Source organism: Neltuma alba, unplaced genomic scaffold, assembly GCF_004799145.2.
Source record: "Neltuma alba isolate B1F8T4 unplaced genomic scaffold, ASM479914v2 tig00012252_pilon, whole genome shotgun sequence".
Taxonomy (NCBI): Eukaryota; Viridiplantae; Streptophyta; class Magnoliopsida; order Fabales; family Fabaceae; genus Neltuma; species Neltuma alba.
Genome location: NW_021636778.1, coordinates 1 through 21,487, shown reverse-complemented (window position 1 = coordinate 21,487; position 21,487 = coordinate 1). Strand labels below are relative to the sequence as shown.

Here is a 21,487-nt window from a genome sequence, read left to right as displayed (position 1 = left end):
CTTGCTCATGTACATCTGAGAGTGCAGAATTAGACACACGGAAACAGTGTGGACCTTCCAGGCTTGCTCATGGTCATAGCTCATCATCGCCTTCGTTATCATCACACAAGCTGAATGCTGAATTTCCCTCTTTTCAAGATTTCTTCATATAGACGCCGCGGGTTTGTAATTTAGGGCTGACCACCCTAATGGCGACTACGTCGCAGTCCCACCGCTACTGCGGCCCTGCCTCCACTGGACCGGGCGGTGGCAGCTTCGACGCACTCAATCGGATCCTGGCTGACCTCTGCACTCGTGGCCATCCCAAGGTACTGTTCCAAACTTCTAATTGACCCTCAGCATCACTTGGGTTTTGCAAGATTATGCTGATAGTACGTGGTTACAGAAGTACCCTTTTGGGATGAGAGCTGAACTATGGTGCTGGAAGGACAAAAGAACTGATTTTTTTTCTTTTTTTTTTCGGGTTTTTCTCACAAATGCGCAGGAGGGTGCTTCACTTGCTCTCAAGAAACATCTGGAGGAAGAAGCTCGTGACCTTAGCGGTGAAGCTTTTTCTCGTTTCATGGATCAGTTGTATGATCGAATTTCTAGTCTTTTAGAAAGCAGTGAGCCAGCTGAAAATTTGGGGGCCCTAAGGGCTATTGATGAGTTGATTGATGTGGCACTTGGGGAGAATGCTTCTAAAGTCTCAAGATTTTCCAGTTACATGCGGAATGTGTTTGAAGGGAAGCGCGATCGTGAAATTTTGGTGCATGCTAGTAGGGTCCTGGGCCACCTCGCTAGGGCAGGCGGAGCAATGACTGCGGATGAAGTGGAACGCCAGGTTTGTGGATACTGAGAGAATAAACGCCTTCTTCTTCTTCTCTCTCTCTCTCGCTCTCTCTCTCTCTGGAAGCAGAATGTTCTAAACTTTCTTATCCTCAGGTTAAAATTGCTCTGGATTGGCTCAAAGGTAATAGAGTGGAGAATCGTCGATTCGCTGCTGTTTTAATTTTGAAAGTAAGTGTCATTTCTTTGTTCAGTCGCGCCAAGTGAATTTGGTTAGTAGAGTCCGAGCAGATCGAAATTTTTTATTTCCTTTGGTTGGACCTTCTGGACGCTCTTGAAGTATTTGGCTTTGTTGGAGTTTAATCTTTTTCTCAAAAGCTCTTGGCTTATTTACGAGCAAGTTCTCTTTATTTTCTTTTACTTCGGTGGTCTCCCATATCCTTCAAATCTTCCGTTTCCCCCAAATACATCATATATGGACTATATTATGGCTGCTGCAGGAAATGGCAGAAAATGCTTCAACTGTCTTCAATGTTCATGTACCTGAATTTGTTGACGCCATCTGGGTTGCTTTGAGGGATCCAGAATTGCCAGTTCGTGAACGAGCCGTGGAGGCATTGCGTGCTTGCCTGCGTGTCATTGAGAAGCGTGAGACACGATGGCGTGTTCAATGGTCAGTTCATACTAAATGTGTTTAACATACATAATCTGAATCTGGTCATAGTGTTGATATTGTCTTTGGTTATGGTTGACGTCCTTTGTTCGATCAATGTCTGCTAACATGGTACATTAGTGCTGGAAGTTTGAAAATGAAGTTGACTAAACTCTGTTACAGCCCATTCGATACACAGAATGTAATGAAAAAGTGATTTTTTGAATTAGAAATATCAATTGTGCCCTTGGATAAAAAAGTAATAAAAATAATTGTTGAGTAATGATAACAGATATTTTACATATCGGTTGTTTTATGTGGGATAGGGTAACGGTAATGTGGGTATAGCAGATATTTTACATATCAGTTGTTGTATGTGGGATAGGGATTAGTTCTCCTTCTTTTAACAAACGGGGCATTGATATGGTATTTTAGAACAAAATGAAACGATAACTGCACTAGCATTTGAAATTTGGAGGTTTTTTGTTGATAGAAGCCTTTTGGAGGCGGATGGGGTGTAAGACTATCTTAAGTACATGCCTGCTAATTGGATCAACAGGGCAGTGCAGTAGGCCTTGACTCTGTGAAAACAATGTGTATCATTATAGCGGGACTTCTTAGAGGGTTTTGGCGACCATTGATATATGTATATATATTTTTAAATGGCTTACCTTACTTTAATCCTCATTTAAATGCCACTATGATGGAGTAAGTTCTTAATTTTTCTCTATTGGCAGGTATTACCGAATGTTTGAGGCAACACAAGATGGATTGGGTAAAAATGCCCCAGTGCACAGCATACATGGTTCATTGCTGGCAGTTGGAGAGCTTTTAAGGTTGGTAGAGTTTCCAACATCTGCATTACTATGCAGAAGATTTGCCCATTTAAGCTGGTATTTAGGATTAAATTATAATTTGGTGGGTTCAAACTAGTGCATGAATTGTTATTTTGGGCAGGAATACTGGTGAGTTCATGATGTCAAGATACAGAGAAGTTGCTGAAATTGTCCTCAGATACCTAGAGCATCGGGACCGGCTTGTTCGTCTAAGCATAACTTCACTGCTGCCTCGAATTGCACATTTTTTGCGTGATCGTTTTGTTACTAACTACCTGACAGTATGTTAACTTCCCCTAATACTTGATTGTGCTTTTCAAAGCTAGGAGGAATACCTTTCAGAATGGGGCTTTTATAGTAATTTCTAACATTTACTTTATTGAGTGGCAATCTCTTGCAGATATGCATGAATCATATCCTTGCTGTCTTGAAAATACCCCAAGATCGTGATAGTGGGTTCATTGCTCTCGGGGAGATGGCTGGAGCATTGGATGGGGAACTCATCCATTATTTGCCGACAATAACTACTCACTTACGTGAGGCGGTATGTTGCTGTAGTTGTTGACTGATGTCTGTCTTCAATCATTAGTCATCTTAGTGCCTTTTGCATGTCCTATGTGGGTTTTATGGTTAGCTGATTTATTTTCAGCTCCCTTCATGTGACAATATCATGATTTGAAGGTTGACACATTTATGAATGTAGATTGCTCCGCGTAGGACTAAACCTTCACTTGAGGCCTTGGCTTGTGTTGGAAGCATTGCGAAAGCAATGGGCCCTGCTATGGAGCCTCATGTACGTAGTCTTTTGGATATTATGTTTTCTGCTGGTCTTTCAACAGTGCTTGTGGAATCCCTGGAGCAAATAAGTACCAGGTACATGTTTGGATTATTTTTTGAAGTAAATTTTTAGAGGCTAATTTGATAGGTCATTGCAATATTGTTTAATGTTTAATTTGTAATCATTTCAGCATTCCATCATTGCTGCCAACCATCCAAGACCGGTTGCTGGACAGCATATCTATGGTTCTTTCTAAGTCCCACTATCCTCTGGGGAGGCCTGCTGCAAGCATGGGCAGAGGAACAATGGTGAATGTACCTCAGCAAGTTTCAGAGCTGAGTGGTTCTGCCTTAGTACAACTTGCTTTGCAGACTCTTGCTCGTTTCAACTTCAAGGTTATGTGTTGTGTTGTTTGTAATGTATCTGATTCATATTATCCATTTTACCAGCAATGCCTTTTTTTCACCTCCTTTTTGTATTCAAGTTGTTAGAATGCTGCCAGAGGGTTTAAACTTATGCTATAATATAGGGCCATGACCTACTGGAGTTTGCCAGGGAATCAGTTGTTATCTACTTGGATGATGAGGATGGAGCCACTCGAAAAGATGCGGCATTATGTTGCTGTAAATTAGTTGCAAATTCCCTTTCTGGTATAGCATGCACCCATTATGGTTCTAGCAGGTCAAATAGATCAGGAAAGCGGCGCCGCCTCGTTGAGGAGGTTGAGTGTTTACATGCACTTTTTGTTTTATGTGGATAATTTATTTCTTAGATTTTGTTTTTCATTTTCAGTTGATTTATGTCTGTTGTCGTGATATATATATATATATATTTATATATATATTTATATATATATATATATAAAATCTACTACTAAGTTATGGAACTAGCTTATAGCCGTCAATAAAAAAACCATGAAATATGGAACACTGAGAGTAGACTTTTTGTCTTATAATATTCACATGATTATCTTTTGTTCAAATCAAGACTAAAGATACCATATAGTATGTGGTAATAAAACAAACCTCTGGGGTGATGAATGAGTTGGTTTAGACTACAGGGGAGTAACTGAAACTCTAGCCAAACCAAGGGGAACAACCTGTAATTCTGCCCCCATATTAAGCTGCTAAGTACTGCAGTTTGATTGGAAGACTTCACCTTTGTGGGACCTTTGATTTCCATGAGGGTGTCTGCCCTTAGGGTGTGCTTAGAAGTTTTAGATCGGAAGGGATGCAATGGAAATGGAAAATTACCTAACCACCGGGTGGATTTCTGAGAAGAAAGTATGGAAAAGAAATAAAAACTCAATGTAATTTGAGGTGGTTGTGGGGGCATTGGGTAACTCAACCTGATATATGATTTTGCAGAAGGATATTTTTGTTTAATTTCATCCTGCAGGCTAGCTCTTTTGTATCGCAAATGTCAATTTTTCAGTGCTTTTGCTTATTTTTTTTTAATCTTATTCTTAGCTGATTAATTCACGCCTAGTTGATATGCTTCTTGCTGATTGAAATTGATGCTATGCAGCTCGTGGAGAAGCTTCTCATTTCGGCTGTAGCAGATGCTGATGTTAATGTCCGCCACTCTATCTTTACTTCTCTACATGGAGATAGAGGTTTTGATGAGTATTTGGCACAGGCTGATAATTTGAGTGCAGTATTTGCTGCTTTAAATGATGAGGTATGACTGTTAGACTTTAAGGTTCACAAAGAATACTTGTCCCTGCTTTCCTGGGAACTTAAAAAAAAAAAAAAAAGAGGTTAGGGCTGGTGTGCATAGTACCTGCTTCCCGTAGTGTTATAGCCTACTGAACAAAATATATCATATTTGGAGAGGAGTTCGATGCTGTTGCCTTTTGATCTTAGTTTTGTTTTGTAGGTCCTCAATTTTTCATTAAGCTCTAATGGGTGGGTGAATATTATCTTTTCCCCGTTTACTTGCTTGTTTTTGGTCAAAGGGTTGAGTCTTACTTGGTGATTATGTAGGATATAACGTTTTCCTCCTGGGTCGTAGCTATCTAGGTGATTGTTTTTCTCTGTTATACCCAAGTGAATGTCTTATGAATTTAGAGGAGGGTGGTGCCCGGCTTGAAAGGTTCTTTTTTGGGTTCAGGGAGTGCATGTGCTTTTTTGCTTCGTCAAAATTCATGTCTTTTCCTTCATTTGTTCAGTGTAAAAATTATGTTCACCTTCCCTAGATGCTTCCTTGAGTTTTTAAAATATTAGACTAACCTGTCCTACTTTTAAGTTTCACAAGGCATTAACTCGGCCTTTTGGTAATTGGTGCTGCATTGAACTAACATATTGGGAGTTTTTAGGAAGAAAGTGCAAAGCTCATCTGACTATTCACTTAATGGAGATGTTTTTGTATAGTTTACAATTCGAGGAAAGAAAGAAAAAAAGTTCTTGCTTGACTTGTATAGAACCATAGTTTCCTGCAATTTGTTCTTGAAGCTGCATCTTCTTACATCCTGTTGACAATTGAGCCTGGTTCTGCAGGATTTTGATGTTCGAGAGTATGCCATTTCTGTTGCTGGAAGGCTATCGGAGAAAAATCCTGCATATGTTCTTCCAGCGCTTCGCCGCCATCTTATACAGTTGTTAACATATTTAGATCAGAGGTATTTTGAAGGGTTTATCCTATTGGTTGATGAATAAATCTCTGATAATATCTTTGGTTATGAGTTGCTTTTATTGGACCTTTTTTTTTTTAAAAGAAATTCATTGTCGTTGAATTATCTTTTTATGTTAGCAGTGCAGATAGCAAATGCAAGGAAGAAAGTGCAAAATTACTTGGTTGTTTGATAAGGAATTGTGAAAGGCTAATACTTCCATACATTGCTCCAATTCATAAGGTTTTAACTAGTTGTGATGTTTGAGATAAGTTCTTGTCTTGTTTCATTTTCTACTTTCTTAATAAATTTCTGATTATATCAGGCACTTGTAGCGAGACTTATTGATGTTAATGCCAATACTGGAATTATAAGTGGAGTTCTTGTAACTGTGGGGGATCTTGCCAGAGTGGTGAGAACTTTCCTCCTTTTTATGATATGCTTACTCATTTTTTTCTTCCAAAAACTTACCTAAATATCTTGGGTTCTGACTAGGGTGGTTTTGAGATGAGGCAATACATTCCTGAACTTATGCCTCTAATTGTTGAAGCATTATTGGATGGAGCAGCTGTTACAAAGCGTGAAGTGGCTGTTATTACACTCGGTCAAGTTGTGCAGAGCACTGGGTATGTACTTATGTTTCGTTTGTATGTCAAAAAAAGTTACCTGTTTATTTCTTCATTTGATGAATCCTTTCGGGGTATATATTATTTAACAAACTGTTAAAAGTCATGCATCCCCAAGGCTTAAATAAAATTGTAAAAGAGCACTCCAGAGTCCCTTTGTCTTAAAATAAAAATCTATGGCCTGATGGACCTCACTTTCGTATCCCATAGTGATAGAAAAGATCTCTGGTTAAGACTGGTCTGTTTTGATCCAGCTTTTAACAGCACAAAGCTTTGAAAACAGTACTCGTCCAAATGTTATATTTTAAGAGTCAAGAGGCTGGACAAACGAATGTTTTAATAAAAATATCCCATGGTCAATTGCAAGGCTACTATCCACCTTCACGGTGCTAAACAAAATGACTGTTTGTCTCTGAACTCTGAAAGCAGATAAAACAAATCTCCTGAGAAAGAGGCTCATGAAGCTTACGAGTCTGTGGCAAATCATTTAATTCCATTAAGTGTATTCCTAACAAAATTGTTCAGATTTGAGGGGACTTTAGCCTTCTAAAAGGACAAAGAACATATTTGCAGTGTGTGTATTAGGTAAAGCTTATCAAAGAAGGAATTATATGAGCGATGAAAGATACACTATGAGTAGGATGGGGTATCTTGTCAGGAAGAAGCTCCAAGGCCAAAACTGAATAAGAAAAGAAAATGAAACTAAAAATTAAATGTGCAGGAAAGCTGCCCATTCCCTTTGCATGCTCAAAGGAGATACTCCCTTAAAAAATGTCCCAAGACAAGCGCTGCTTAGAATTCCTAAACAAATCCTTTCCTAAGGTGCATATGAAGACAAGGAAGCTTTTTAGAAATCGGCACCAAATTGTTGCCAAATATTCCAAATTATTTCAAAAAAGACACGTTGCGATAAAGTTCCTGCCCTTTGTCTGGTCAAGACTTTCGGATTGACTGTGAGGAGAAACTGCTTTAAAGAAAATTATTATTTATGAACTCATGTATCATTTGGGAGTGGAGACCGTAAGTAAAAACTGTTGCCAGTTTACTTGTCTTTGTATGTTTTTTGTATGTGGATTGGAATTTGAATTCATTTTTTTGTTTTCTGCTATATTGATGGATTTCAAATTTGTTTGAATTCATTTTTTTTATTTTCTGCTATATTGATGGATTTCAAATTTGTTTAATTCATTCTTTTATTTTCTGCTATATTGATGGTTTCAAATCTGTGTCATGGACAGTTACGTCATAACTCCATATAACGAGTATCCCCTGTTACTTGGCTTACTCTTAAAATTACTGAATGGTGAATTAGTTTGGTCCACCAGACGAGAAGTCTTGAAGGTAACTTTAGAAGTTAAAACTAAGTATAAAATTCCTTATTCCACATCCACAAATCTGTAACTAAAGTATCCTTGGGTTCCTCAGGTACTTGGGATTATGGGTGCTCTAGATCCTCATGAGCATAAGCGAAATCAACTTAGGTTGCCCGGGCCTCATGGAGAAGTTACACGTCCTGCCAGTGATTCTGGTCAACATATGCAGTCTATGGATGAATTCCCTATGGACCTGTGGCCTTCTTTTGCGTCATCAGAAGACTATTATTCCACGGTAGCTTATGAAAACCCCTCAGGAGTTTTTGGTTTTTACTTTTTATTGTAAGCTTAAAAATATCCTTTTATTATTTCAGGTTGCGATTAATTCCCTTATGCGTATATTGAGGGATCCATCACTTGCCAGCTACCACTTAAAGGTGGTGGGGTCCCTCATGTTCATATTCAAGGTATGGATAAAGGCCTTTTCTTTTTTCTTTTCGGGAGGCTAGGTGTTGAACCAAAAGAGAAACGCATAGAACACATTTTTTTATCCTCCATGAAAATGAAATTTGTTATTTGTGGAGATGCCTTTTTTTTTTTTAAAAAAAAAAAAACTCTTAGTTGATTCTCTTGTCTTTGTGAATGTGAAGCATAATTAAAAGTTCTCTTTCTTTTATTAGATTATATGTTAAATAATTGCTTCAATTCTTAATTTTTGTTGTTCTTGGTGCCAATGTGATTGTATTTCTTCTTTGCGAGGAAAGTCAATGGGACTTGGCTGCGTACCGTACTTGCCAAAGGTTAGTCTTGATCTTGGACTTCGTAATTGATGTTACGTCCTTTCTACCTTCATTCTACGCTTACAATTTTTTTTTTTTTTTTGGTTGCCTTGCCTGCATTTTTGGTGCCACTTCTGTGCACATCTCATAGATGTTTTAAGGAAGATTTTTATTTCTGTTACGCAGAGAGGTTGAATAATTTTTTGAGCCATTTTGGCTTATATTCTTTGGGATGATTCCTTGTCCTCCACTTTCAGTACATTCCTTAACTTTTTCCTTCTTTTAGGTTTTGCCCGATCTATTTCATACTGTCCGTACATGTGAAGATAGCTTGAAAGACTTCATCACATGGAAGCTTGGAACTTTGGTGTCTATTGTGCGCCAGGTACATATCTAGCGTAATAAATCATTATATGATCTGCTGTTTGACTATCCTGTTATATATTATGATGTGGTTTTGCAGCATATCCGTAAATACTTGCAAGAGTTGCTTTCTCTGATATCAGAATTGTGGTCATCGTTCACTCATCCAGCACCAGCACGTCCTTCCCTTGGCTATCCAGTAAGTTTGGCAAATTTTCTAAATTGGTGGATTTTGTAAGGATCTTCACATGTCTGATCTGCATGTTATTGTTTCAGGTTCTCCACCTAGTTGAACAGCTTTGCTTAGCTCTCAATGATGAATTCAGAACATATCTTCCAGTTATTCTTCCAGGCTGTATTCAGGTCCTTAGTGATGCAGAACGATGCAATGACTACACTTATGTTCTTGACATTCTTCACACCCTTGAAGTGTTTGGTGGTTAGTGCTATTTTCTGTAGTATATTATGTATTATGTGTATCTTTTTGACAATTCGTTTGACCATTACGGGTCGAAGAAAGAGCTTATGAATTTGGCAGTGTGCTTTTTCTGTGGGTTTGTGGAGCTCATGGCTGGAGTGGGATAATTTTTGAATCACTGATGTTTTGTTTGTGATGCTAATAAAGCTATTTCTTGAACTTCTTGTCTTTACTCAGACTTTTGTAGTGAAATGGTCATGAGTCTCATGACAAGTGGTTGTAAGCTCATTTCTTGCCTCCAAAATAATATTTCCGGACAGGTATATAGTAGGGTCAGGCTTTGTCCTTGCTTAAGTTTTGGAGATAATAATAGACCTCTTCGTTATCATTGACCTACATCTTAAGTTTTTGACATGAGTTGGTTATTGGGAGCTCTTTCAGCCATTTTGGTTTAAATGTTTGATCTAGTCTCTGATTTCTTTAATGAATTTACAGATGGATTGGTGACCTCCGTTGAACTAATTTTTATTTACTTTTCTTTTGGGGGTTGTGTTTTGTCTTTGTACTTCACTGTTAGCATTATTTCATAAAAGAAGATATTCAGTATTATTTTAGTGCAAGACATTGAACAAAACTTTATTAACTTGGTGCGTAGGTTTTCGTGGGTGTAAGACCTGGTTATTTTGATTTTACTAGAACACATGAATTAGTTACTTATGTATATATATTATGTGAATAAAGGGTAAACATATATTCTTTATTATGTAGGGACTTTGGATGAACATATGCATCTTCTACTTCCTGCTCTTGTGCGTTTATTTAAAGTGGATGCTTCGGTAGACATCAGACGTGCTGCAATAAAAACATTGACAAGATTGATCCCCCGTGTGCAGGTAAATTACCATGCCATTCACTGAGTGTACAAATTTAACTTGTTTACGCAAGATATACGTTTTTCTTTTTTTCTTTTTATCGTTTTGTTATGATTATTCTGGTCCGTTGTCAAACTTTTCTCTTCCATTATCAGGTCACTGGTCACATATCTTCTCTTGTGCATCACTTGAAGCTAGTTTTGGATGGGTCAGTCCTGAGATTCTATTATTTAACTTTATATCAATGTACTTCTCATTTGTTCATAGAGTCTATGGCATTCTTCTCTGTCATTTGGTCTTGTGACTCTAGTAATTTTACTTGTCATTTACAGAAAAATGATGAGCTCCAAGGATGCCATTGATGCACTTTGTTGTCTGGCTCATGCCCTTGGCGAGGATTTCTCACTTTTTGTTCCGTCCATACACAAGCTTTTACTTAAATATCGCTTACGGGTCTTGACTTTCCCTGGTTTTTAATTTTATTTTAGTGTGTAATTGATATCTATTTTGCAATGAAAAGTTTAAGAAATTTTTTTGATAGCAAGTTTTAAGAGAGTTTATGATGCTTCAGCACAAGGAATTTGAGGAAATTGAAGGGCATCTTCAAAGGCGGGAACCATTAATCCTTGGCAGCACAGCTATTCAAAGATTGAATCGACGTCCTCCTGTTGAGGTCATCAGCGACCCTTTGGATGATGTGGAGAATGATCCTTATGAAGATGGATCTGATGTCCAGAAACTAAGAGGCCATCAGGTATCTTTCTCTAAGTGATGTGTTTATAGTTCCAACCTTCTGTCCAATCCTTGGGAAACTGACTGAGCGTGCTCAGTGGATTTTGTTTCACATATATGTCTTCAGTGCTATGACTATGTTTCTTGTACAATGAGTTTTAGAAGAGATCTTTGTCTCGTCTGCCATTCTGAAATGCATACTTTGTGCTAATTCTGCTGATGATCGCAGTCCAAATGAAAGACGGGCAGCTCTATAGTATAAAAATAATTTTGGTTCAAAATCACAAGAAGACATTATGCTGACTTTAGGGGAATCAGGAAGGAGCATTGTCTGGGAAATGAGTTAAGAACTGGAAATAGAATTTATAGGAATAAAATCCTGTATAGTCTGTAGTCTGACACTCTGAAGCTTTTACCCTGTGGCATATTTTTTGTATTAAGGGCTTAAATTTCTTTCACACAGGTCAATGATGGTCGCTTGCGGACAGCAGGGGAGGCTTCTCAGCGAAGTACTAAAGAAGATTGGGCAGAATGGATGAGGCATTTAGCATTCAACTGCTAAAGGAATCTCCTTCACCAGCCCTTCGAACCTGTGCTAGGCTCGCACAATTGCAGGTTTCAGTGGATTGATATAGCTAATTGACAGAAATTTTTTCCTCATTATTTCACTTCTGATGTGCTTTTGGCAGCCTTTGTTGGGAGAGAGTTGTTTGCAGCTGGATTTGTCAGCTGTTGGGCACAGCTGAATGAGGGTAGCCAAAAACAGTTGGTCAGAAATCTAGAAATGGCCTTTTCATCTCCAAATATTCCTCCTGAAATTTTGGCAACTCTTCTTAACTTGGTATACTTGCTCTTCTTTACTTTGATGATGTTAAACACGTCTCTTGAGTCTTCAATGTTTTCATGCATAGATTCAACACGTCTACTTCAATAATGCCAAGGGCGAGAATTAAATCAAAGGATATGTTCTTTAAATGATCTGGCACTGGGGCTTTTAGATGTGATCAATTATACTGCTTTCTGATTTGTAATTCAAACTTCATTCTCACAAAAATTATTCTCTCATCTATTTTTGATAATTTCCTGTCTTTCAAGTTCATTTTAGAGGTTTACTACTTATTTTTTCTTCTTAACAAAGAGTTCATCATTGAGGGCCTTTCAACTTTCAAATGCAATTTTCTTTTTAACTAATTGAAGAAAATGCTTCTGCGGGCTCATGCAGTAGATTTTAAAAGGAAAGTGCATTTTCTATATTGCTCGACTCGAATTACATTTTAGGAGATATTATGGTTTGAAAATGACTAAGCAAACTTTGATGCCCAAGTATGCAAATCTTTTTCTTAAAAGATCTAGTTTAAACAAACTTGTCTGTCAAATAACTATCTTCTTTTAAACAAGATCTTGCGCTTAGTCTTGGAGTAATTAGTTCATGTAGGAGGTGTCATTAAGCTAGAGCTGGAATTAAATAGTCAGCAAACTTACTTATTGGTGATTGACAGTTGAAGCCCTTTTTACTCCGTCTTATCTTTCAGTAAATGACTGGTTTTGAAAAATCTTAAGAATTCATTTAATTATTGAACCATACGTGATAAACTTGTGAACAAAATTGTCTGGGAAGATTGGTTCTGTTTTTCAAAAACAAGGGTTTCATGTGATTCGTCTTTTAGTCCTGCCAACTTTAAGATTCATGGGGAAGAAACAAAACTATGGTCTTCTATGCTTTTGTAAATTTACCCTCCTTTTCAATCTACAGGCTGAGTTCATGGAGCATGATGAAAAACCTCTTCCAATAGACATTCGCCTTCTTGGTGCTCTTGCTGAAAAGGTCCATACATTTCTTTATTTTGTGCTTTCAGCACATGCTGCTTAAAACATTGCTTTGCCTTTTCATTTTGTGTCTGTTTCATACATTTTCACATTTCTATGTCATGTTCAGTGTCGAGCTTTTGCAAAAGCCTTGCACTACAAAGAAATGGAATTTGAAGAAGCACGCTCTAAGAAGATGGATGCAAACCCAGTAGCTGTAGTTGAAGCTCTGATTCATATAAACAACCAATTACACCAACATGAGGTTTGTGTGAAGAGAAGTTGCTTCGGATAAATTTTGTTGTAGGCTGTTGCTCTCTAGGTCGACTTCGTTATCCTGATGGATATGGTGAGTTATATTTTCATCCAAACATCTTATTTTGTAGGCTGCAGTTGGGATATTGACCCATGCTCAACAGCACCTAGATTTTCAGCTAAAGGAGTCATGGTAATGCTTTAACGTTTCTATGTTTGCTTCTCTTGCATAAGCAATTTTAGCATGTCACCAGAAAGTGTTGGAAAGATTTTGGGCTTATGAGCAATTCTTTAGGTATGAGAAACTGCAGAGATGGGATGATGCCCTCAAGGCTTATACTGCAAAGGCCTCCCAAGCAACAAGTCCACATCTTGTCTTGGATGCTACTTTAGGTCTGTAGTGATATCCCTACCTTTATTCCTTCGTTTTTGGAGTTACTTGAACGTGCTTTCAAGATGAACCGACTCTTTGTTCTTTAGCTGGTAATCTATGGGGCTGTTAATGCTTCAGTTGTTGTTACTATGATTCTATTTGACTATTTATTGAATTAGAAATAGAACTAAATACAAAAACGTGCATGCACATGATTGTTCTATATCCCATTTTCCAAGTCCCAACTATATTTAAAATAGCTTTTAGTATTAAAAATTTGAAGTGAAGAATTTTTAGGATATTGCGATCAAATTCTTGCTGTAGTCAGCAAGTGGTTGATATGTGGAGGTGGAGTTAAAGGAAGGTTTTTATCCGGATCATCAACCAGGATTTTATAGCTTCTTAGCATGTGTGCGTGGATACAAAACATCATTAGAGGGAAATAGTTGGAAATTGTTGCTTATGAATGGTACAAAATGTTTTTCTTTTTTCCCCCCTGCAGAAGAAAAAAAAGGCCTTTAGGATTAAGTGAATGAGTTGCGTGACAGAGGATGAGATATCATAATTGGCCAAAACAATTTACGAGTTGAAATCAAGACTATAAAGACCTCCTTCATATATGCATTTATGTATGCATAATAACATTAACAATTACACTGCTAAATGCTAATAATTCTGATAGTAGTAGCAATAATCAATTTCCACCACTCTAAAAAATACATTAGAGAACCTAACAGAAGGTGAAGTAGACAACTGTGTTCCATCTAGAAGTGGATGAAGTTGACCTTATGTATATTCTTTAATAGAATGTGCCTTCCCTTTTCCTATTCCAATGCCATTTTTTAAACATGGAAGCTACTCTATATTACAAATTTATTTGTGTTTTTATGTAAAAGGACTTACTCTTGCTTTGTTAGTCTGCCTTGACACAATTATTTTGATGATCTTTGAGCTTGGAACTTCCTTTGCAGGACGAATGAGATGTCTTGCTGCATTGGCTCGCTGGGAGGAGCTGAATAACCTATGTAAAGAATATTGGACCCCGGCTGAGCCAGCTGCTCGTCTTGAAATGGCGCCAATGGTTTGTTTTATATAAACCATATTACTTTCTAATTTTTCAACATGTGCGTAAGTTTTTTACATGATTTGTGTTAGGCTGCAAACGCTGCTTGGAACATGGGAGAATGGGACCAAATGGCTGAATATGTGTCTCGATTAGATGATGGTGATGAAACAAAACTTAGAGGATTAGGGAATACTGCTTCCAGTGGTGATGGAAGCAGTAATGGTACTTTCTTCAGAGCTGTTCTCTTAGTTCGTAGAGGAAAGGTACTGGCTTGCTAGGGACATCTACTCTCGATTTTCCTGTGCTGAAAAATTTTACTCTTGCTGATCTGAATATTGGCAGCATGATGAAGCACGGGAATATGTTGAAAGGGCTAGAAAATGTTTGGCCACGGAGCTTGCTGCTTTGGTGAGTATGATTCATAAACTTTTCTTTCTTGTTTATTCCTAGGATAGTGGACTCAAATTTCCAAGACTATGTGGACAACAGAAGTTTTAAAAGGGGGTGGGAAGTTTTACTATTATTCTTGGAATCTCTGCTGTTAGTCGGATAGGCAAAATCATGGTAGTATACTCTAGGCTGATGTGTTGAAGTCAAATGCTTTTGTTTCCTCATTTAATTCCTTTTTTGTGAGGCATTATTTTTCATTTATGTGGCTGTTGTTTCTTCTTTGCTGATGTTAATTGATTTTCTGTGGCTTACTTCCTTTACATCTTGTGGCTACTTTTTAGAAATAAAACAAGAAGTCTCTATGTAACTATTCTCTGAAATTCTTCCCGTCACCTATATTGTTCTAAATCTGTACTCGTTTATCTGATAAGTGGTGCTAGATCTTAAAGCGGAAAAGGAAAAAGATTGGGTTCAGTTCATCATGAATGTTGATTTACTTGGTTTTACTAATGCTGGAGTTGTCTCCATACACTAGTGTTTTGTGTTCATGTATATCCTCTGCATTGCTGTAAAGGATGGATAGGTCAAAAACAATGGGACTTCACCTCTTCAGTGATCTCTCTCTCTCTCTAAAATTTAAATCAATTTATAATTTGTATTTTGTTGCGGCATTGTAAACTGCTTAGAATTATTATTTGGACCATTTTTCCTTGTATACTTGTAAACTATGCTGATTGCCCAATACTGACGAAACATCATTTGATGCACCACTGGCTGACAATGCCTGCTTATGCTTAGTCAGTGTGATATTCTTTTGGTATTACTAGTAGAGTTTTATTTTTTATGAACTCCTTTCTACTGCATAGAATGTTGTATATTCTCATCTTCTCTTCATTTCAAGGTCTTGGAGAGCTATGAACGTGCTTACAGCAATATGGTTCGTGTTCAGCAACTGTCAGAGCTAGAAGAGGTTTGTGCTTTTGTAGTCAGAAATTTAACTTTTGGTGTTTTTCTTTATTCTAAACTTGTTAAATTTAATGCGGGAAAATATACTCTTGCCAGGTAATTGATTACTGTATCCTTCCAATGGGAGATCCTGTTGCTGAAGGGCGACGAGCTCTTATTCGCAATATGTGGACGCAGCGTATACAAGGAGCAAAACGCAATGTTGAGGTCCACAGCTTTTCCCTGTGAAAAGTGCATAAACATAAAACTAAGCATGGAAGTGTTTTGTGCACGCTATCAATTGAAAGCCTGCATATAACCACTGCATATGATTGTGATCACAGTCCGACTTCTAAGTTTTGACTAGATGCCTACAATTGTGTTTTTTTGAAAGTTTTGGGGATTATGATATAGATAATTTGTAAGAACGTTATGGGCACTAATCTTTGGCTTCACTTGAGGTTAAAGAGGCCAAAGAAGTGGTAAACATGTTTCACTTATCATTTGTTACTTTTAGTAGTTAATAGTTAATTATTCATTAATCTACAATAGGTCAATGGTTAATGCTTTTATTCGCTTGCTCATGTTGGTTAATGGTTAATGATTCTTGTGTGTTTAGTTGCAGATTCTTCCTATGAATCACGTGGGTTTATTGATGGTTAATAGGCTTAAGTCAAATGAATTTTCACTTAAACTTTATGAGGCTTTATTTTCAGTTATGTCCAGGAGGGGAATTTCTTGCTTAATGACTGAATTAGTGATTGGAAGATTATTTGCAAAGCCATTACTTAACCCTTTTTGTTTGTCATCTTCTTGTCTCCTGTTGTGTGCTCTTTGTAGTGATTGTGTGGCTGTGCTACTCTTATCATTTTCTTAATATGGTGACCGGTTTCTGGTTCTGTTTTAGGAACAATGTGAAACTTTATATCGCCTTTAAGAGGAAGTTCCGGCAAGTACTGTCACTTGTCTAATTATTTCCTTTGATTGAATGTATAGGTTTGGCAGGCACTTCTGGTTGTTAGAGCACTTGTACTGCCTCCTTCAGAAGACATTGAAACTTGGCTCAAGTTTGCTTCACTTTGCAGAAAAAGTGGGCGCATTAGTCAGGCTAGATCTACTTTAGTTAAACTCTTGCAGGTTTGTGTGTTTTCTCTAAGAAGGTTGTTCTGTTAATTATCATTCATCTTCGCTTCACTATTTTCTTCCCCTTTCTTTTTCAGTATGATCCTGAAATTTCTCCTGAAAATGTACGATACCATGGCCCTCCACAAGTAATGCTGGCGTACTTAAAATACCAGTATTCACTTGGTGAGGATCTGAAGCGTAGGGAGGCTTTTGTCAGGCTGCAGGTATGATATATCTCCCTTTGCATAATAGTTACATGTACTTTAGTTACCACTAATCTCTGGCCTGCTGCTTCAAAACCGTTTGGCACAGACTTTGGCTATGGAGCTTTCGAGTTCATCCAGCATGCAACCAGTTACACCATCAGGCTTTGCAAATGCAGCCAATCCAGGTGTTCCTCTCCTTGCTCGTGTGTTTCTGATACTTGGATCTTGGCAGTGGTCACTTTCGCCAGGGTTGGATGATGAGTCCATACAAGGTTCTTGGACGTTTCAATTTCAACTCTGAGATGAAAAGGATTTCAATAGCTTCTCTGATTATGTTTTCACATCTGTAGATATACTTGCTGCATTTACAAAGGCTACTCAGTATGCAAATAAATGGGCCAAAGCTTGGCATAAATGGGCATTGTTCAATACCGCAGTGATGTCCCATTACACTGTAAGAGGTTTTCCTGAGGTAGCAGCACACAATTTGTTGTAGCAGCTGTCACTGGATATTTCCATTCAATAGCATGTGGTGCCAATGCTAAAGGTGTTGATGATAGTTTACAGGTATGCCACATTATCCGTTGCAACATGAAACCATGCTGATGTCTTGGGGGATTGCTGGAACTGTTTGTATCGATATTTTTGCTTTGGTTGTTATTTGGTTTCTTTCTTCTGTTCTTTTTGGTTGTAATTTTAATATTTTTAAATATGGAATTCTTCCTTTTTATCTTATTATAAAAATCTTCTAATTAAACAGAAGAACTCTGCTTCTCCCATTGTTTGGCGTGCGGGAAAGATTAATAAGATTAGGGGTACATCAATATTGGGCTCATTTAAATGTGCCATTAACCTATCTTAGATTATCTACATCTTTACATCTGGTTATCGCTGTGAGTAATGCTATAGGTTTGCTTTTGCTTTGGAATCCGCTTTGGTGGTTGTTTTTTAATATACTAGAGCCCTAATTTTAATGCTTTTTGTACTTGATTCAGGATATATTGCGGCTTCTAACGTTATGGTTTAACCATGGTGCTACAATAGAAGTTCAAATGGCCCTAAAGAAGGGGTTCTCCCTTGTCAACATCAACACCTGGCTAGTAGTTCTTCCTCAGATAATTGCCAGGATACACTCTAATAACCATGCTGTAAGAGAATTGATACAGTCACTTTTGGTGCGAATTGGGCAAAGTCATCCACAGGTTTGGGACTGATGTTGAATTTGGACTTACTACTGATAAGTAGCGCTCCGGATGCTGGAATTTTGAACTTGCATGAAGTATCTAATTTTCCTATTAGATATTTCTATGTTCTAAATGGGTGCTTTGGTGCGCATATCTCTAGGTGGCAATTGGGTTCCTCCATCTGTACTGTGTTCCATTTGTCTCCCCCCCCCCCCCCCAAAAAAAAAAGGGGTGTTGAGTGTGATATGTGACTTTGCAACTAATGCTCCTAAATAATTCTTATGGCCCATTATGGATAATAAAAATAATAAACTAAATGTGACAAGCCTCTTTGGGCGACTGGGAAGTTGCATAATTTAATCAGTTGTTTAAGGCATTTGATTTGAGCAATTTGCTGATAATTACATAGATTTCCTTAGCCAAGAAGATTTTCGTCCCACACAGGCTTGCAAACTACTTCTAAATGAATTTTCTAATGAAGTTTTACTGGAGGCAGTTGTACTTTGTAAACAATAATTAATGATTCAGAATTAAAAAAAGCATTAAGTTGAAAAGCCTTTTGAATTTGAAAGATGGCACTCTAATTGGTTGAAATGTCTGATGGGACTCTGATCGTGTCAGTTTTCTGTATGTCAACTTTCTTTTCTTGATATAACGGTTTTCTTTTCTTCTTTTTTTTTCCCTCAGCTGGTAGCATTTGGATGACTATTTTAGTGATTCTAATGTTCATGCTGATTTTATTTTTGTTAAGCTTATGTGATATTGCCATTTATTTTTATCTGTAGGCTCTCATGTATCCACTCCTTGTAGCGTGTAAATCAATAAGCAATTTACGCAGAGCTGCAGCTCAGGAAGTTGTTGACAAAGTTCGGCAGCGTAGTGGTGTTCTTGTGGATCAGGTGTGATAATGATCCATCTACAGTTTTTTTTTTTGGTCATCGTTATTTCCTAATTATTTATAAGCTGCTTTTTCTTCAGGCTCAACTTGTTTCGCAAGAATTAATTAGGGTTGCAATTCTTTGGCATGAGATGTGGCATGAAGCCCTGGAAGAAGCTAGTCGTTTATATTTTGGTGAACATAACATAGAAGGGATGCTAAAGGTGTTGGAGCCATTGCATGAGATGCTTGAAGAAGGCGCTATGAGAAACAATGTCACAATAAAAGAGAGAATATTTATTGAGGTTGTGCCAGCATCTTGACTTATTTGGTAGTCGAGGATTAAGATGTTCGTGCATGTTTTTCGTATTACCCTGGTTATGTATTTGTTTTCATATGCATAAAAGCTTTTCAATTCTGAATTTTTAAAAAGTTGAAATCCCGTCACTTCAAATTCAAATATTGAATATGAATTGTCTATATTTTCTTGTTATTTCAGGCCTATCGACAGGAGCTGTTAGAGGCTTATGAGTGCTGTGTGAAATATAAGAGTACTGGGAAAGATGCTGAGCTAACCCAGGTTTGAAATTTGCCTGTCTAGATTTTTTATTAGTTCCTCATTGTGAAGAAGGTCCTGGGTTGTTTGGACTTTTTGGTATAGGTGATACAGGGTATATTTATCTTACCTCTCTGGCCTTGTTTTGATAGTTAAAGCTTTGGGATGAATTGGTTCTTGATGTGAATTACAATTCACTTATGAATAAGAATGAGATTCTAGACGTTCTTTTCCATATTGGATCGCAGTGGAGAAGAATAAATCAAAATAGCTTCCTTCCTAGTCTCTCCTGGCTTTTTTAGATATTATGCGGCAGGTGCATTTATTAGGACTGAATGAAGGAAAGAAATGTTATGTGAAATAAGCATACATTCGTTCATGCAGATTTTCATCTGTCAAAGAAATTTAAAGCTTGTTTCTATTATTTTCCTGGTTAAATTGATTTTTTGAAATTATCACTTGATCAGGCGTGGGGATATCTATTATCATGTGTTTAGAAAGATAGATAAGCAGCTCCAAAGTCTTACAACCTTGGACTTGGAGGTAAGAGTGATGGTTACATGTATATTTATTCACTGTCATTGTCATGGGGCTAATACACTCTTCCTATTCATAGTCTGTCTCTCCGGAATTGCTTGAATGCCGCAATTTGGAGCTTGCCGTTCCTGGGACATATGTAGCTGGTAAATTGCTTTATGATCTTCCAAAAAAATATGCTTGCAGTAATGTGGATTTAGTCTACTAATCATCCATGACCATATTTCAGATGCATCAGTGGTAACAATTGCATCATTTGCACGTCAACTTGTGGGTTATAACATCTAAGCAACGACCCAGGAAATTGACCATTCATGGGAGTGATGGTGAAGACTATGCTTTCTTATTGAAGGGACATGAGGATTTACGCCAGGATGAACGTGTCATGCAGGTACCCTCATGGTTGTTGTCCTACATGCTGCCTGTATAATTTGGCATCTGGGAACTTTTTCTTGGGATCATTCATCTTGACAAGTTGGTAACTGACTTGTTATTTTTTGCTAGCTTTTTGGCCTGGTGAACACTCTGCTCGAGAATTCTAGGAAGACGTCTGAGAAAGATTTGTCCATTCAACGATATTCTGTAATTCCTTTATCTCCAAACAGTGTTTGATCGGATGGGTCCCTAATTGTGACACCTTGCATCATCTAATTCGGGAGTACAGGGATGCTAGGAAGGTCAGATAGAATAGCTGCTTTTATATGCTCATTGTTCCTTGTAGCATCTAGCTTTCTTTTAATTCTCTTATGCTTTTGTGATCTGGGTTTGATTGTAGTGAGATTGTCATTAATATAATAGTGTTTTCCTAGTTTTAATCACTTGAACATTTTTCCCCCTGCTGTACAGATAACCTTGAATCAGGAACACAAATATATGCTCAGTTTTGCACCCGACTATGATCATTTGCCTCTTGTAGCTAAGGTTGAGGTGTTTGAGTATGCTTTGCAAAATACTGAAGGAAATGACTTGGCAAGGGTATGTAATATTTTCAAACACTACCTGGTATATGGTCTCCTACAGCATGCACTTAATTCAAGGGTCACCATGTTCTGTTTTCTAGGTGCTTTGGTTGAAAAGTCGAACATCTGAGGTATGGCTTGAGAGAAGGACAAATTACACTAGGAGCTTGGCTGTCATGAGTATGGTGCGTGCTTAATCATATTCTATACAATGAATTGAAATTTTGACTTAAGACTTATTGCCACATTCTATAATTACCGTGCAGACTCCATCATGTTTTAATTTATAACTGTGAAAGCATTTATTATGTGGTCTGAAGAGGTGAATATTTGGTTTGCATGTTACAGAGGATCTAAGCCTTCAAGTCGCCAACCATTGCTTTTCTTCTTCTTGTTATTTTGGGTGTTTCTGAACTTATTTCCTTTTAGTAGCATCAAAATGGCTCACTTTCCATTGAAG

General features: G+C 37.6%; 1 pseudogene; it reads left to right on the top strand.

Moving 5' to 3' along the window:
* Window positions 1-21,224, top strand: LOC114725437 (serine/threonine-protein kinase TOR-like; annotated as a pseudogene).
* The last annotated feature ends 263 nt before the right edge of the window (window positions 21,225-21,487 follow it).